The sequence below is a fragment of the Macaca nemestrina genome, chromosome 5, assembly GCF_043159975.1.
Source record: "Macaca nemestrina isolate mMacNem1 chromosome 5, mMacNem.hap1, whole genome shotgun sequence".
In the NCBI taxonomy this organism is placed as follows: domain Eukaryota; kingdom Metazoa; phylum Chordata; class Mammalia; order Primates; family Cercopithecidae; genus Macaca; species Macaca nemestrina.
This window is the reverse complement of record NC_092129.1, coordinates 22212882-22232543: the sequence shown is the minus strand read 5'-3', so window position 1 is coordinate 22232543 and position 19662 is coordinate 22212882. Positions and strand designations below refer to the sequence as shown.

Here is a 19662-nt window from a genome sequence, read left to right as displayed (position 1 = left end):
ACCTTGAGGATAGTATATTATGCTACATGAAAGAAGTCAATCACAAAGACAAATACTGTATGAGTCCACTTATATGAAATATCTAGAATAGTCACATTCATAGAAACCTAAAGTTAGAAAGTAGAATGGTGGTTATCAGGGGCTGGAAGGAGGGGAATATGGAGAGTTTTGTAATAGGTATAGAGTTGTAGTTTTGTAAGATGAAAACTTCTGTAGGTTGGTTGCACAAGAATGTGACCATACTTAACACCACTGAAATGTACACTTAAAGATGATTTTACGTTATGTGTATTTTACCACAACTAAAAAAAAAAAAAAAAGATTAATGGAGTCATGTCTCATGAACAGAGGAACTACCTTGGAGGGGCTCCCACTAGCCATATTTGTGACAATTTGGGCATCAAAAGAGACTAGTAACTGTAAATGATCAAAACATACCAAATAAATTAAAATCCATGGGTCCATAGTGATACTCGGAAAAAAAACAGAAAAGGGGAAGAGGGAGAGAAAAAAAACAGTATGTTAAGTGGAAAAAGTAGAATACAAAATTGAATGATCCCAAATATGTAAAAACAAATTATGTGCTTATGTCCAGACAAAGGCTCTGGTTGAACAATTCTGGATGATTTTTTAATTTTTCAGCATATTAAATATTCAAGTTTGAACAGCTATTGCTTTATAACCAGGAAGACAAAACAGATTTTTTAAAACTGTGAGTACCAATTTGAAAAATGTCATGCTCATGCCTATTGATTGAAAAAATAGAAAAGAATCACAATGGTGAATGTGAAATTCTTTTTCCTACACAGACACTTTGTAGTAAGTGCTTTCCTTTTTATGAAATACAAAATATCTGAAAGTTTAATAGGGAAAAGAAGCCCTTCAAATTGACATACCACCTGAATGCTATTTTTATAGAAAGTGAACATACTGGATATATATTCATGAATTTTAGTATTTAGTGTAGTTTATTGTGGCAGTCCCAGTTATATAACTGTTATATCAAAAAGAGAAAACAAATAAGTTTAGCCATATCCTATGCCAATATTACCTTTTGCTTGTTATAGTATTATTATTACATGAATTTTATTCCAAAAGGTCAGTCTTTTGGGTTTTTGCCACTTAGCCTGCATTTTGCCTTTGGGATTTTCTTTTTTAAACTAAATTTGTCATTTTATATTTGTAATCATATCCTAGACTATGCAGTAGTATGTATACATAAGTATTTATACTTTTTGAGTAAAAATACTCAATCGTTTAAAGTGTCTTCTTCCTAGATAGAATAAATTTTACCTAATAAAGTAGGTTAATTTACCAGGGAAGTTCACTTTATGCCTTCTAACAGTTTGATAATTAAATTCAATTCAAAGTTAATCTCCAAGAAAATGAAATTTTGTGCACATACCAGCTTACCTAAGGTGAATTTCTAAATGGTATACAGAAAATCTCTTATGTATAAGTTCCCTCCTGCCAAGGAAAAATCGACTATTGTTGGATTGTGTAGTAGTAAGCAAGACTTCATTCCCATTGCAGAGGACAATGAAGCCTAACCGGGAAAGATGTGCTAGAGGAAACAGGTGTCAAAAAGGCCCAATGTATTAAGACTTGTGTTCTAACTTGAGCCATTCTGCTTACTACTATGTGGTTTTAGGTAAGTCGTTTTTCTTCTTAAAGATCCTAATTTTCCACCCTACAGATGAACCATTCATTACACGTAAGTCCCATAACCAATGTTAGAGAATGAAAATGAGCAAGCCAAGTTTTCTAGGAAATAAATACAATTATCCAGTTCTTGGATGTGTATCCAAAAATTGTGCCTGTTCTTAGGCTTGCCTTTTTTTCTCCCTGGCTTGTTTGTATGGAAGTCATCACCAAAATGACATTGTAAGAGAAATCACCATTTATCCTGGTTTTGTGACTTTCTGACAGCCACTTATTGCTTTGATATAATTTGTCTTTATAAGTCTGATTTATATTTTAAAGTAGCTCTGATTTTAAAATAAACAGTTTTCTAGAAATGCTATCATGTTCTTTGGGTAGCTATTGCTTTTTAGAGTAAAAAGGGGCACAGCCCATTTTGCAGTAGATGGCACCTGGGTGTAAGATAAAATGCTATCTGCATTAGGTTGTAAGAAGCCATTCTAGATTTCAATCATCTGAAGAGTGGATAAAAAGAGATAATTTAATTTATATTTATTCACTAAGCTGCAAATTGATGAAATCTGAAGCAGCAGCAATTGAAGTCCAGTTCCTGGGCATTTGAAGTAGTATGGTTATTTTATTGACAGTAGAGTAAATCCTAGAGACAGGACTATGCAGTGTCTAAACTTCTCTGACTCTGGAGTTAAAATACTGTGTTTAAATTCTGACTATGACGTTGACCAAGTTTCTGAATACCTCTAAGCCTTAGTGCTCTACTCTGTAAATTATTATATAAACCAGTGTACCTACCTTCACAGAATTATTGTATGTATCTAAGTTCACTGCTGGTTTTAATAAGCACTTAATAAATGTTAGGTATTATTTTCTATCTCAATTAGTGTAATGAGGCAAATGTAGTAGGGCTTTGAATGTATGTGTACCTAAAACCATATACTCATATACTACTGTTTTCTTGATGAAATGTGGAATGGAGGATGGTGGCAAAAGAAAAGATATGCCAAAATATCATTGGTGATAGAAGCAGGTTGCCTGTGTTAATAGTTTACTTGTAGAAAACTGAATCGTATATTATAGATTTTGTGTATGAAGAAGCAGCATGCAAATTTTTAAAAGTTATAATGTTTAAAAGCCATAAATAAAAAATTTTAAATTAAAATATAAGGAATAGATATTATCATGTTTCAAGTTTTAACTTTTTTTTTTTTTTTTTTTTTTTGAGGCAGGGTCTTGCTTTGTCACCCAGGCTGGAGTGCAGTGGCACAATCATGGCACACTGCAGCCTCAACCTCCAGGGCTTAAGCAGTTCTCCTACCTCATCCTCCTGAGTAGCTGGGACCACAGGCATGTACCACCACACCTAACTAATTTTTTAAAAAATTTTTGTAGAGATGGGGGTCTCACTATGTTGCCCAGACTGGTTTTGAACTCCTGGGCTGAAGTGATCTGCCTGCTTCAGCCTCCCAAAGTGCTGGGATTACAGGCATGAGCTGCTTTGCCCAACCATGTTTTAACTTTTAATGAGAGGAGAACCACAGGGAAACCTTTCTGGGTCTTTCCCAGTTGTCAATCAAAACAAAAAAGGGCTGAGGAGTTGAGGCAGTGTTGATAGGGGTATTTCAAAGTCACAAGAACTTTGCTATCATGGCTGGCCAAGTACTTTGACAGAGCAGACAGTTGTGTTGCTTAATTTAAGCCTCACAGGAAAAGCCCACTCCCACCTCATATTACTGGCCCCATTGTCCTTGCAAAGTAGCTCTTGACCCTAGCTGAGCATTAAATTCATCTGGGGAGCTTTTCAAAAGTAGTGATGCCTGAGTCTAGGGGCATCTGATTTAATTGGTTTGACGTAAGGCCTAGGTATAAGTATGCTTTTAAAAAATATTTCTCAGACCGGGCGCGGTGGCTCACGCCTGTAATCCCAGCACTTTGGGAGGCCGAGACGGGCGGATCACGAGGTCAGGAGATCGAGACCATCCTGGCTAACACGGTGAAACCGCGTCTCTACTAAAAAATACAAAAAACTAGCCGGGCGCGGTGGCGGGCGCCTGTAGTCCCAGCTACTCGGGAGGCTGAGGCAGGAGAATGGCGTGAACCCGGGAGGCGGAGCTTGCAGTGAACTGAGATCCGGCCACTGCACTCCAGCCTGGGCGACAGAGCGAGACTCCGTCTCAAAAAAATAAATAAATAAAAATAAAAAATAAATAAAATTTTAAAAAAATATATTTCTCCAGATAATTCTAATGTGCAGCTAGATTGGAGAACTATGGCTAGTTCATGCTTGCGATTCCACTACATATTCCATTGGGTAAACCATTGTGCTTTCTGTAGTCACTTGTTAAAACACAAATACTCTAACAAGAGTAAATAATTAAGCTACTTTTTCCACTCTTAAAACTTAGCAGGATTATTCAACAAAATGCTTTCTAAAAGTCACTTGAGTAGAAAAACCCACCAAGTTCACAATATTGCCCACGGCTGTCATAGCCTGCTGTCACATTACATGATGTAGTTACTGTCTAACCTGTTGTATGAGTTTTTATTTTATACACTATTTTTTTTTCCTTGAAGTTGGGGCAGTCAGTAATTAAAAAATAAGGCTTGTGGCTGGGCGCGGTGGCTCATGCCTATAATCCCAGCCCTTTGGGAGGCCAAGGTGGGTGGATCACAAGGTCAGGAGATCGAGACCATCCTGACTAACACGGTGAAAACCCGTCTCCACTAAAAATACAAAAACAAAAGTAGCCAGGCGTGGTGGCAGGCGCCTGTAGTCCCAGCTCCTCAGGAGGCTGAGGCAGGAGAATGACATGAACCCGGGAGGCGGAGCTTGCAGCGAACTGAGATAGAGCCACTGCACTCCAGCCTGGGCGACAGAGCAAGACTCCATCTCAAAGAAAAAAAAAGAAAAAAAGTCTTGTAACATAGTCAAGAAGTTATTTAAATAACAAGTAGTAGAGTCTTGAGACACTGCAATTGTGTTTTTGCCTCAGGGCCTTTGAATTGGCTGTTCTCTCTAGAAAAACGGTTTCTCCCAAATAGCTTCACAGCTAAATCCCTCACCTTCTTCCAGTCTTTGCTCAAAGGTTATGTTTTCATGAGGGTTACCTCTCTTACCCTACTTGAAATTGAAACCAGCCACCTCACCCACTACACTCTTGAACCTGGTAATCATGCCCTTTTTTGTTGTAAGCTATAATACCTAATATAGTCTGAATGTTATATATTTTACTTATGATTATGTTTGTTGTCAGTCTTCCCCTGCTAGATTTTAAACTGTACAGAACAGGAAGTTTTATCTCTTTTATTACATTGATGTATCCCAAGTGTCTGGTAAAATACCTGGCACATGGTAAGTGCTCAAAATGTACTGATTAAATTAAAGCAATTGTATATTCATGCTTATGCAGTAAAAGAAATTAATTACTTTGAAATCACCTTTAATATATATTTTGAAATACTGATTTCTTTTGGAAACATCGCTTTTTGATGTTTTACACTGAGTACAGTTACCATACTATATAATTTTAAAATCCCCTTTTCAACTAGAAAAAAGAGCATATCTATATATCAAAGATAATTTTCTCGTTTTTATTGATAAAAAAAATGTATTATAGGCTGGGCCTCTAATTAGTGGCTCATGCCTATAATCCCAGCACTTTGGTGGGAGGATCACTTTCTCCCAGGAGTTTGAGACCAGCTTGGGCAGTAGCGAGACCTCATCTCTAAAAAAAAAATTATTTTAATTAGCCAGACATGGTGCACGCCTGTAGTCTCAACTACTCAGGAGGCTGAGGAGAGAGGATTGCTTTAGCTCAGGAGGTTGAGGCTGCAGTGAACCATCATCACCCCACTGCACTCCAGCCTGGGTGACAGAGTGAGACCCTGTCTTAAAAATATATATATTATAAAACACAATAAAATTAGGTAAATAGAATACCATAGGATTCTACAGAAACCAGAAGTTGGTATATTAATTACGAGAAATTTGATAATGCTAATAGCCAGGGCAAGAAGCCTTTTATTTTTTCAATAAAGTACTGAAAGGAAAAAAAGAATCCACTGATAGACAAACATAGTATCATTTTAAAGAGAATAATAGTGTTTCATCCTATATTTTAAAAATTTATCTACTGTAAAATGTAGAACAGAAAATAATGTTTAAGAAATAGAATCAATTAATATAAACACATGTTGCATTAGTTATAAATTATGAGCAGTTGGGGGAACAGGTGCAGCAGGTTGGGTATAGAGGGAGGGATATTTGGGAAGAGAAATTGTCTGAGTGTGAGGGTGTGTGTGTGTGTGTGTGTGTCTGTGTGTGTGTGTGAGAGAGAGAGAGAGAGAGAGAGACAGAGAGAGAGACAGAGAAAGGCAGGGCGGGGGAGGGGGAGAGAGAACTGAAGAGATAACCAAAACCAGAAGGTAAGACCAACCTAGTGGACTCACCTACTCATACAGAGAGACACACAGAGAAATAAGCAAAGCCAGCTTAAGCCCTTTAAAGATCATAGCACTGAAAAGAATATGAGGCTCCCCAATAAGTAATTCAAAATAAATACAATATTACATTGTAAAGTTTTAATTTTCCCCCAATAACTACTACTTCAACGCATTTTAAATTACAAATATCTTAGTATATTTTACCCCTCTTTTTTCCTGGTGTGCTTGTTTTGCTAGTGGCTAAGCTCAGGCCTCCTGACTGTTGATTATCTAGGCCATATACAGTACTTAGAAAGAGACACACTCTTTACAGTATCTTCATATTGTTTGCTAATAGAGATATCACCTGTTGGGTGTCTTGTCCCACAGGCAAGATAGATAAAGTTAGTGCAGGAGTGAGTTTGGGGGCTGAAGATTCAACACCTCTGTTTAAAACTTCTATCCCTAAATCCTTGTGTAGCCTTGATCGGATAATTCACATTTGCTCTAATTCTCTTGCTTATATGATGTGCTGAATTGTCCCAATCTTCAGAAATTTTATATGGTAGCTACAATAAATGAAAATACTCACTCACCTTAGGGGTACGGACAACAGCAGGTTCGGCTCCAGGGCCAGGTTGGAGAGCTGAGAACGCCTCTGCAGGGCTCCAGCTTGGAACAAACTCACAATGTTATTGTCCAGAAACAAACGTTTCAAGTCTTGGAGGTCCTAGAAGTCTTGTGCTGTAACTCTCTGAATCAGATTATCGCTACAATGAAGTTTTTGTGGCTTTACTGGTAGTCTGAAGGGCAACATTTGGAGCTGGTTTGGGGACAGCTCAAGAGTAGTTAAATTGGTAAGGAGCTGTGCCCCATTGATGGAAGAGAATAAGTTTTCTGACAGGTAAAGATGGCAAAGATTCTTCGAGTGTTTCGTGTCTCGAAACCTTACCATTCTGAGCTGGTTTCTTTCCATCTTTAAAGATAGCAAGGATTTGGGTAGTTGACAGGAACTTTAGTCAGAAAGTTACCACTGAAACTGAGAAATTGCAAAGACTATAGAGAAATAAAGAAGCTGTCGTATAAGATGTACCTTATTATTCTCCAGGCTCATGTGTGTCAGATGGGGAAGTATCAGGGGTCCAGCTACAGCCTCTATACTGTTACATCCAACATCAAACTTTGCAAACTGACAAGGGAGGAGAGTGTGCTGGGAGAGAAGGAAGAGATCAGGTTGTTTTAAAGTTCAAGGATTTTTAATTTCTTCAGTCCTTCAAAATCTGATCCATGTATGACATTTATTGAGTTATCATTTAGTTTTCACATTTCAAGACTGGCTGGGAGAGCACTAGGGACTCTTCTTAACTTATTTTTTCCAGAGTTCTAAGGTCTTCAAAGCACTCAGAGCTTTGAAGGTGTCATTTTCTACTGACTCTGTTCCACTGGCCAGCAGAATAGAATCTTCTACAGCCAACATTCGGGTGAAGTCAGACAGCTACAAAAAATGTGGAGGCAGGGAAGGGGAAGAAAAAGCAATAAATTAATATTGTTTTAAAAATACCATATACACTGTCATTACAATACTAATAATACTTCAGATTTCTCTTCAGGTTCTGTTTTAGATTATCTCTTGGAAAAGGGTTGAAACTCAGATCCTGAATATTTTTATTTATGATTGATAACATAAGTGTAAGGTATGAAAATTATTCTAAGCACTTTCACACATTATTGATAGATACATAATATTGGCCAACTTTTACTACATATTCTCTGACCCAGCAAATTTACTTCTAGGCAGAGATACAAATTGCAAAATGATTTATGCACTAGGATGTTCTTTGTTGTATCATCTCATAATAGCCACAAATTGAAACAATCTGGAAATCTCTTATCAAATTGTTAGTAGTTTCTAAATCTAGAGGGTAAGATTACAAAGGATTTTCACTAGCTACATTTTGCATTGTTTAACATTATGAATCACATATTTTTAAAAGGCATTAAAAGCTATAAAAATGTAAATGTCCCAGTCTGTTATCACTAGGATGCATTTACTGAAAACAGTTTCAACTATATTGTATTTTGGAAAATGAGCCTGTTTCCTATACCCAATTTTCACTTCACCAATGAAAAAAAAAATCGTAAACAAATGTATACATGTTATCTCCCTCTGTCTCTGTAGAGCAAAGAGTTCATTTGTGCATATATCCCAGACCTAATGCCACTCTTCCTCTAGAATTTAGATATTTGCCAAATCTGATATACTTTCTTCGTGTTTTGTAAGTTCCCCTACATGCCTGCCAACCTCCCAGCTTAATACCCATGTCTTTTGCTCAATGATGTAATTATCTTTATTTGGTGTCAGGAGTAAGGTTATGTTTAAGCAGAAAAAGGAATTGTTCTGTGTTTTCTTCAGGTTGATGAATCTTCACAAAATTTTCAATCTGCCTTAGAATTCAATGAAGCTGGAGTTTTCAGTATACAATTTCATGTGTCTTACTATACACAGTTTTTAAATATTTGACTTAATTATGCAGTTGAGCACTTTCATAATACCAATACATGGTTAACACCTTCAAGGTGAGTTAATTTTGTATCATATATTTATTATAGGTACTTATATTCTGGGAGGATATGTGATGTGAATTATCATGTATTTTTAAACGTCTCCTAATATGTTACTTCATTAGGACACTCTCCAGTTAAAATTTCCATAAATGAATATTTTTTTTTTTTTTTTTTTTTTTTTGAGACGGAGTCTCGCTCTGTCGCCCAGGCTGGAGTGCAGTGGCCGGATCTCAGCTCACTGCAAGCTCCGCCTCCCGGGTTCACGCCATTCTCCTGCCTCAGCCTCCCCTAGTAGCTGGGACTACAGGCACCCGCCACCTCGCCCGGCTAGTTTTTTGTATTTTTTAGTAGAGACGGGGTTTCACCGTGTTAGCCAGGATAGTCTCAATCTCCTGACCTCGTGATCCACCCGTCTCGGCCTCCCAAAGTGCTGGGATTACAGGCTTGAGCCACCGTGCCCAGCCATAAATGAATATTTTTAATCATAATAGTTTTGGCAGTTGCCTTGAGTTACATATTGCTGCTAACATTTTATATTTTCTTAATGATTTATCAGTTATATTGAATAGTCCTAGTCACAATAATGATAGAGATTTTATTCTTGCATTCATTGAGTATCTATGAGTGCCAAGTGCTTTTTTATGTATTATCACCAATCTCCTAATAACCCAGCAAGTTTACTATTATCAACACTGGCTTCTAGATGAGGAGACTAGGAGAACTAGAATGTGAAAGAATTCAGAATTTCAGCAAGGTCTGTTGAACTGCAAACCCCTTTCTTCCTTAGCTACACCATTTTCTAAAGCATTTTCTATTGCATTTGGCCTGAAATTAATGTTTTTCAAAAGAGGCTCAAGATCTAGACACCAATCACAGAGCTTTAGAAAAGCAGAGATTTTAGGGATTATCTAATCTAAATCTCCCATTTCAGGAATAAAGAATTTCAGGCCTAAAAAGTTAAATAACTTGCTGAAGACTCAGTGTTCTTTACATTCCATTCTGAAATGTCTTTTTGTAGGCTTATCTTTTATATAAAGTCAGAAATGTCTCTACACATATATCTTTATGTCTTGGACTGTTGAGATTCCCAAAAAAGAACTGGGTATTATATTTCCACTTATATCTGAGTGACTATACACAAAAAATGATTACTAACTATGCAATAAGTCTCAGAGATGACATGGATCAGAATGGGCAATTTATTTTGGGAATGGGCAAGGGATGGTGTCAAAGCTTCAATTTGTCTTGATTTCTATTTATAAAGTATACAGATTGGCCTAAATAGACTTCATATTCTTAAATGACTATTATTAAGCATAGAAAGCATTTTATTTCTTTCCTCCTTTTTTTTTTTTTTTTTTTTGTTAGGGTCAATAGAGATTACATTTGATTATTAATTAAAATGGCTACAATTTTAGAAATATTTACTACATTTAATTTTCACAAAGCCCTAGGCATAAGCATAATTATTCCATTTTCAGAGAGGGAAACTAAGGCTCAAGAAGGTGGAATAACCTGTCCAAGTATATCATTTTCTAGTGGAAAAGTTGGGCTACTAACCCAGGTTTATCTTACCCCAGTGCATATATTTTTAGCCTTACTGCTATAACATCCTTTAGCTGAAGAAAACAGAGGTATGGTGCCACATAACAATGAGGAAGACTCCTGCTGACTTTCAGCTTTTCAGTTGGGTTTGCAGAACTGACAAAGGGAAAAAATTCTGCCAGACCCATTTTTCCATTTCCATGGCTTAAGCAGGGCCTCGAACAATTATGTGGAAAGAGATGCTTTTGCCGTAGAGCTAACCTTGGGGCTACCGGCAGCTTTTCCCATATTGCTTAAAAAGCAAGGCCAGTAAAATGAAGTAGGGCACAGGATAGCTCCTGCTAGCTTCCCCAGGAGAGGCTTTGTTTCTGGTTTCAATCCTGGGCAGACCCTGCTCCACATAGTAAAAGGGAACACACCCTTGTCCGGCTCCTTATAGAGCCAATGTACAACGAAACTGACATACACACAAAGTGATGGTTTCAGACTTGTGTGAACCAAGCCAGGAAGGAGTTTGTAAAACAATGCTGGATTTTTTTCCTGATCATCAAAGCAACATTTGTTCTTTCCAAACAATTTTTAAATTCTGGAAAATATAGAGAGAGTATAAAATAATCCATAATCCCCCCATTCAGTAATGAATCCTTGTTTATATATTTCTTAGGAAGAATTTGAAGAAGCTTCTTCTCTTCTACAAAAGAAGTACAATCATTTTAACTAACTGCTACCATAACTACATTCCCATTTGTCTTCTACCTCTGAAGAGAATATATCACTTTTGCTTATCCATTTGAATGGCAATAGTGAAGTAAACTTAAGGATATTTTACATATGTGGACACAAAGTACTGAACCAAACCTACAATCCTCTAAATAGGAGTGACTTGGGTCACCTAGTACACTGTCCATTTGGTATCACATGTAATCAGCTGTTCATTGTGTATTTCACTCAACACAGTCAAGCAGTTCATCATGGCTTGAGACTAAAGTCTGAGTTAGTGCATAGCAACAGAACAGGACAGAGGAAACAAAAGAATGAAGCTGAATTCCTTTCTTATGCCATACACAAAAATTAACTCAAAATGGATCATAGACCAAAATGTACAAGCTAAAACTATAAAACTCTTAGAATATAATATAGGCATTACATTTTCATGAACTTGAGTTAGGTAAAGCTAGCTTAGATATAACACCAAATACACGAGTGACAAAAGAAAAAAGTCAGGTGTGGTAGCTCTCAGCACTCTGGAGGCCAAGGCAGGTAAAGAGCAACTAGTAAAGAAAGAGCAGTTGAATATATGGGGGTACAGAAAGTGAGACAGCAAGGTCTGGGGAGAGGTGTGAAGGATGGAATCAAGGGCCTTGAATACAAGGAGAGACATGTCCTCTCTGGAGAAAAGAGTTTGCAAAAGTGGATGGAGACAAATTTGTACACAGTGAGCAGGGACTGAGGGAGATCAAGTCTTGTCATGATTTGTCAATAAAATGGGAGGCCAGCTATTCATTGAGAATTAGGATGGCAGGAATTGAGTATGCAACCCAACACTCTACTGAAGTTTTGGAACATATTGAATGATTCCGTAAATTCAAACCCAATAAACAGAATGTACATTGTATTTACCAAATGCAAATGAGATATGGTCATTTAAAACCTATGCAAGTGAGATATGATAACTTAAAACCTAAGTATTTTTAAAAGAGAAGTATCATTGGTCAGAACTTTCATCAACAAAAAGAACTTTCATTTTCCTTAACAAAACAATCCTGTCTTTTATTATGTTTCTGTTGTGAACAGTCCTTACAAGAGATAATTACCTAACTTAAAGTCAGGGAAGTGGCAATGCTGCTGTTCAATGAAACTAAACCAATGACAAACTGACTCATCCAATAACTGAATTTAATAAGAGGTATAATTTTATCTTGTTGGCTACAAAGTACCAGTGTGTAATCATTACTAGGATTAGTTGACATTCTGCTTTCAATAAGCATGTCAAGTCCTCAGGGCAAATATTTAAGTAGCTTACCCTTTAACCAGGTGTCTTGCTTGAAAATTTACACTTAATGGGGTCAGACTTGCTATCTGGTGTTAGGCACTACAGGGTTAGAAGAGGAAAGCAAACAGATGGAGACAAGACAACTGTGTTTATTGAGCCAGGATCTAAATACCATGCTACATATTTTAAACTCTATGTGTTTATGGGACACCCATATGAACATTTCTTAACCAAATTAAAGGGATGGTGTCTCTGTTTGAAGGTAAGGTACACTCACCTGCTGCCCCTCTGCACCTGGCTCACAGAGAGGCATTACTTTATCTTAGGATTCAGATCTTTAAGGGGGAAGCAGTGAATAGTAAAGGGAAAATTAGACAGCCATAGAATTTTCCATCTGGAAGGGGCCTGGGATCACCTATCTAATCTAACCTTCTCACTTCATAAAGGTGCTGCCCAAAGATTTTTTTAACAGCCAGCCTAAGATAGTCATATCTCTAATTAGGGGGAAAACTGGGATGAGAACTCTAGTCTCTTGATAACTTTCAAAATATCAGAGATCAAAAATAAAAGTTCATTTATATTATATAAGTCAGACAAATCCATAGCACTCTTTTCAGTGCTGTCTGCATAAGTGGGCATAAAAATAAAAGTCATAATTAAAAGCACATAGAATGAGAACTGTGGGTAACTTGGCAAAACAAAAAAATTTATTTCCTCTGTATAGGTTTCCACAAAGACACTGATACCTGACTGATACACAGGGTTTGTGTGAATTCTTCTGATATACTGGGTTCGCTTTGGTAGTCTGATGTTGCTCTAAGTATCATCTTCCATCCATGGAATAAACAAAACTACATTTTCCCCGAAAGGATTTATTCTTAATCCTGGGGACAAAATGTAGCAGTATACTTTTTGTTAAGCAAGAGTCATTTTTACTTTGCAGCAACATAGTTTTTAATGTTTTTGAATAAATATTAAAATAGAATATCATTAACTGTAGATTCTGACTTTTGTTGTTTTCCTAAAAATAAACATCCAGAGGCATATACCCATCTCAATAGTACAGAGCAAGCAGATAGCTAGTTCAACTACCCTACTTTGATAACTAGCACATTTAAGTTATGATTATTTAAAATAAATTTAACAATCCCACACTTGCCCCTCACACTGTCTCACGAAATAAGATTGCAGTAATTTGAGTGCCACATGATATAGTTACCTGGAGGTGTTGAATTTTTCTGTGGCTAATGTAGAGCCTCTTGATGGCAGAAGGAATACTTGATGATACCTCCGTTAGTCTGTAGCATTACACTGACTGCACAGAATCACAGTTACATCTTCCATGACAGTTAGGATTAAAACCATTGCTAAGAGAGAGCAAAATAAAGAAAGCATAAAGCAGATGCATCTTCCAAAACAGGGGCTGTCAGATGTAGGTAGGTGTTCAGGTGATGTCTCTTTATACCATGAAGTCTGATGATAAAATCTTACGAATGTGTACTCTGTCAATGTAAGAAAGCAGTAGAGAAAAATTTCTCAATTTTGGTTAAAATGTTAGCAACAATTATAAAGAGGAAGGGGATTAAACATTAATAAGCTGTCTTAATATTTATAGGTGAGCAAAACCCTATGTTATTTATGGTTTTGAAAGCTAATCTGCAAATACCTCTATTATCCATAGTTTCCTTGTTTTGTTAAATGTGACACTAGGGAATTAGTGGGAAAAGACAAAGAGCTGTTTTATAATGGGCCATAAAACCTTTGAATTTTGTGTGACCCTATATTAAAACCATTTTTGTGGGACTGAAACAGGCAGGTGATGTCTTCTCACATTAACTAGTAAGGGAAAATAGGAAGGTTTTCTATTTGTTACTGCTGTTTCAGTAACATTTTATTGCTAAATAAAACAATGGCAGTACAATGGCAAGATACTTAGAGGCACAGATAACTTACTCATTCATCACTTGATCCACCCAAATATAATATTTGGGAAACAACTTTGTCACTCAAAAATATTGTTCATTCAGAAAACAAAACCTCAACATGGGTCAACTATTTTCATCTATTTTTAATAATGATAGAAAGGGCCTCTGGCCGCTTCAGAGAAAGTTGTCAGATGTGAAACCTCACTGACTACAGAGGGGAAAGCTTCACTTGTCTAGGCACTCCTTTGATGTGACTTTTTTGTGTTACTCTGAGCATACCTGTTGAGGGTTTCAAAAGCATTCTATGCAAAAAATTATGTAAAGAAGATCTCTACCCACAAATGAAGAACTTTATTTCCTAATGCCAGCAGGCCTCAGCAGTTTGCTTTAATGAAACCCTTAATATTGAAAAGATCCTTCAGTCTCCTCTTCAACCTTACCTCTCTGCTATAATTGTCATTTGAAATGTGAACTCTGAAAATCTGAGACAGGTCTCAGTTAATTTAGAAAGTTTATTTTGCCAAGGTTGAGAACACATGCCTGTGGCACAGCCTCAGGAAGTCCTGAGTGGTGGTCAGCAGTTTTGGTTTTATACATTTTAGGGAGATATGAGACATCAGTCAACATATGTACGATGAACATTGATTCGGTCTGGAAAGGTGGGGAGGGGACTTCCAGGTCAAAGGTAGATAAGAGACAAATGGTTGCATTCTTTATAGTTTCTTGTTAGCCTCTCCAAAGAAAGCAATCAGATATGTATTTATTTCAATGAACAGAGGGGTGATTTTGTTTTTTTTTTTTTTGTTTTTTTTTTTGAGACGGAGTCTCACGCTGTTGCCCAGGCTGGAGTGCAGTGGGCGATCAAGGCTCACTGCAAGCTCCGCCTCCCGGGTTCCCGCCATTCTCCTGCCTCAGCCTCCTGAGTAGCTGGGACTACAGGCGCCCGCCACCGCGCCCGGCTAATTTTTTGTATTTTTAGTAGAGACGGGGTTTCACTGTGGTCTCGATCTCCTGAACTTGTGATCCGCCCGCCTCAGCCTCCCAAAGTGCTGGGATTACAGGCTTGAGCCACCGCGCCCAGCCAGAGGGGTGATTTTGAATAGAATTGGAGGCAGGTTTGCCTTAAGCAGTTCCCATCTTGACTTTACCCTTTAGCTTAGTGATGTTGGGGGCCAAATCACTAAGATATTCAGTCCTGCAAGGTATTTTCCTTTCACATTTCCCTCCTTTTAATTTTTAAAATCTTTTGGAGAAAACATTTTAGAAGAAAATGAGTCTCTGGTCTCAGGTTTCATCTGATCTCTCATGGTTAGGATGGTTTATTCCTAGTCAGGTGGGTCTTGAGATATTAGGAAAGCTCATTTTTAGAAGGTTGTGAAGTGTCATGTACTATGAAAAGAAAATAGTGGGAGGAAGGGAGAAAAACAACAACAAAGAACATCCTGGAAAATCAATATAGGCCACATTACTCTGAAGCCCATACATCAGTAGGCAGGTATGAAAGTGGCTTATGTATGTAAATAGGTTGCTGTTATTTTCTTCTGAAGTTTAAGCTGTCTAGCTTCAGTTTGCAGGGCTTTATGAAAGCACAGCTTAGTTTTCAATGACTCTGAATTAGGAAAAATGGGAAAAAAAGGAAAAAAAGGAAAACATTATTTTAAAGTCTTCTAGCCAAGAAAAAATAGAATTTGATCCAAAATGTAGAAGATAATAAAAATTGAAAAACATTAGGCAAGACTAGAATCTAACAACAGGTGTACTACAGTTTTTGAAAACTAATTTTTCTCTCTAGTTTCCCATTTTTACTAAAGACAAACCATAGTAGGACTAGTTTGCTTTATTATATTTGGCTTATTTGTATACAGTGCAGCAAGAATAATTAATTTTTACATAACTGTTATTTTTTTCTTTTGAGATGGAGTCTCACATTGTCACCCAGGCTGGAGTGCAGTGGTGCGATCTTGGTTCAACACAGCCTCCATTTCCTGGGTTCAAGCGATTCTCCTACCTCAGCCTCCTAAGTAGCTGGGATTCCACCTGGCCAATTTTTTTTTGTATTTTTAGTAAAGATGGGGTTTTACCATGTTGGCCAGGCTGGTGTTGAACTCCTGACCTCAAGTGATCCACCCACTTCACCCTCCCAAAGTGCTGGGATTAAGGGCATGAGCTACCATGCCTGGCTTACATAGGCTTTTACATTGGCCTTGATGGAACTTTGTTCCATAGAAGGAATAAGTCGAGCCCAGTCATGTATTTATACCATTAAATACCTATGATTTGGGTGAATTCCTCTCCTCTTGAGGTTCCAAGATAAACCTGGGGTTCTGGACTTGTCAGAAAGTACATTCCTTACTTACCACAGGTCAGGAACCCTGTACAGGAACTGTGTAGACAAAGGTATGTGGACAGTTTTTCCAAGGAGTTTTATTGGCTCAGTAAGTTTGATTCCTAAATGGAAAACACACCATTCCAGTAAAAGTCTTGGTAAAATAACCAGTTCTCCAATTGTGTCCTGTTACAAATGAAAACAGACTCTTATTGCACGTATGCTACTAATTGTATTATCACAAGTTAAGAATGCTCACAAATAGCTTCTAAATTCTGTAGAAATAAGGTAGAGAGAAACAAATATGCTCCAAATTTTGTTCATAGGAGTATACTCAATTGTTAAAATTTGTAAATAACTTAAAGTTGTTGACTCTGAAAAACAAAACAAAGGATCACCAATGTTTTAAGCAAAACTTAAAAAGATTACTTCAGTCTTCTATTAGTTTAGTCCATTATGTTAGTTCCTGTTCTGCTTGATATTCATGATCATTTCAGCTCTCCGTGAGTACTGAAAGTTTTTCCTCTATTCTGATGTCACAATCTTCAAAGTTATCAGAGGACCAAAACAAGACAGTCAGTGTCCATGGATGGCAAAAACTTTCAGGATAGCCATACTCAAAGACACAATTGACAAGGAAATTTGTTACCTCTATGGCACACAATAATTTAACATAACAATTATAATTATTACTGATAACATACATTAAGTCACATCAAAATTATAGGAATTTCTCATAATTTTAGAAGAGGTACCAATAACATATTTATACAAATACAGCCCAAAGAAAATCAAACACCATTTTATATTTGACAATTCTTCCTGTGTAATTTTTATACCAAATAAGCCAAATATGTGATTTTTGGAGTTTAGGGAACTTATTAATAACATCTTAAAGGATTAATTAGGTCAGAAAAAGACATAATTTATAATTTGATTTTGGAAAGTTTGTCAATTACCAAAGGTTTAAAACACTCGATATTTCAAAATAGGATTACAGGTCAGTATAAAATAAGCCATTCATTTAACCAAAGTGATAACTCAAGGATTTCAAAAAAAAAAAAAAAGGCAAAAACCTTCATTCTTTGAGAGAGACTAATTTTCCAAACAGTAAGCCCTAATAAAACAGCATGAAGTCAATTAAATTTGTTTTCCAAAATTTTATAAACCACTTCTAAAATTTCATCTTGATTTTAAGTTATAACTTCCATAAGTCTTTATAACCTTTATTTATTTATTTATTTATTTATTTATTTATTTATTTTTATTTATTTTTTTTTTGAGACGGAGTCTCGCTCTGTCACCCAGGCTGGAGTGCCGTGGCCGGATCTCAGCTCACTGCAAGCTCCGCCTCCTGGGTTTACGCCATTCTCCTGCCTCAGCCTCCCGAGTAGCTGGGACTACAGGCGCCCGCCACCTCGCCCGGCTAGTTTTTTTTTTGTATTTTTTAGTAGAGACGGGGTTTCACCGTGTTAGCCAGGATGGTCTTGATCTCCTCACCTCGTGATCCACCCGTCTCGGCCTCCCAAAGTGCTGGGATTACAGGCTTGAGCCACCATGCCCGGCCTATAACCTTTATTAAGGAGTCATTTAATGTTTCATGAAAACGTTGGTAATCTGACACAGGGGCTCATATGCTGGTGTTGCATCAGCGTGCCTTTGACATTAATGATTAGTTTATAGAGAAATAACTTATTTTATCTCTCAAAATCGGCCCTTACTATCTTACATGCCCCCCTCTTCCACGATTGTCCCTGGGCCTTGAGGAGTTGAATAACTTTAATTTCTGACCCTGTGTCTCAGGAATGCAGTTAATTTTGAGGCTTTAATGCAGTTAATTAAAGATGAGGCTTTAATGCAGTTAATTTTGATTGGCATCTTCTACCAGGTCTGAGATGACACGAAGATTCAAGAATCTAATAACCTTAATTAATTTTTTTTATTTTTTTTATTTTTTATTTTTTTATTTTTTTGAGACGGAGTCTTGCTCTGTCGCCCAGGCTGGAGTGCAGTGGCCGGATCTCAGCTCACTGCAAGCTCTGCCTCCCGGGTTCACGCCATTCTCCTGCCGCAGCCTCCCGAGTAGCTGGGACTACAGGCGCCCGCCACCTCGCCCGGCTAGTTTTTTGTATTTTTAGTAGAGACGGGGTTTCATCATGTTAGCCAGGATGGTCTCAATCTCCTGACCTCGTGATCCGCCCGTCTTGGCCTCCCAAAGTGCTGGGATTACAGGCTTGAGCCACCGCGCCCGGCAATTAATTTTTTTTAATCTCAGTTTTTCCTAAGCAAACTTAACTTAAAAATAATAGCATAGGAATTATTTTGATAAAACGTAAAATCTGTTAGGCCAGTTACCAAAAGACAAAAGAGAAGACGTTCTGCACTGCACAGAATATTATGCTAGAAGAAAACATGGCCTTGAGACCTTTAAGAAAACATTGTTAGCATCAGGCCACAAAAAACAGAACCTGGCTCTCTTTTCCTCCCTGACTGTCTAAAGATAGGCCCGCCATCATGAACGACACCATAACTATCCGCACTAGAAAGTTCATGACCAACCGACTACTTCAGAGGAAACAAATGGTCATTGACGTCCTTCACCCTGGGAAGGCAACAGTGCCTAAGACAGAAATTCGGGAAAAACTAGCCAAAATGTACAAGACCACACCGGATGTCATCTTTGTATTTGGATTCAGAACTCATTTTGGTGGTAGCAAGACAACTGGCTTTGGCATGATTTTTTATGATTTTTTATGACTCCCTGGATTATGCAAAGAAAAATGAACCCAAACATAGACTTGCAAGACATGGCCTGTATGAGAAGAAAAAGACCTCAAGAAAGCAACGAAAGGAACGCAAGAACAGAATGAAGAAAGTCAGGGGGACTGCAAAGGCCAATGTTGGTGCTGGCAAAAAGTGAGCTGGAGATTGGATCACAGCCGAAAGAGTAAAGGTGCTGCAGTAAAGGCTACCTGTGTCCATTTTGGATTTTTCACAAGCAGATTAATAAACTAAAAACTTTCAAAAAAAAAAAAAAAAAAAACCAGAACCTAAGGAAGAAGACCATTTTGAAGCTAAAATTTGATTTGCGGAAGCCTATTCAATATGTTAAATGTTTAAAACACTTGATATTATGAACTAGAATTCCAGGTCACCCCAAGTTATTCATTTAGCCAAAATGATGACTCAAAATTTTTTAAAAAGTCAAAAACCTTTACTCATTAATGGAG

General features: G+C 37.3%; 1 long non-coding RNA gene and 1 pseudogene across 2 annotated transcripts; one reads left to right on the top strand and one right to left on the bottom strand.

Annotated features, from left to right (window-relative positions):
• Positions 1–7354: 7354 nt before the first annotated feature.
• On the bottom strand, positions 7355–17085 carry LOC105465488 (uncharacterized). 2 transcript variants are annotated; one of them, XR_977540.3, is made up of 4 exons: positions 16464–17085; positions 13401–13548; positions 12212–12280; positions 7355–7573 (listed from the first exon to the last, which is right to left on the bottom strand). It is a non-coding gene; the product is annotated as an uncharacterized lncRNA (long non-coding RNA). The 2 variants fall into 2 exon arrangements; XR_977539.3 differs by lacking the exon at positions 12212–12280 and having other exon boundaries at positions 16464–17052.
• Positions 17086–18912: 1827 nt separating this feature from the next.
• Positions 18913–19365, top strand: LOC139363119 (small ribosomal subunit protein eS24 pseudogene; annotated as a pseudogene).
• Positions 19366–19662: the final 297 nt, after the last annotated feature.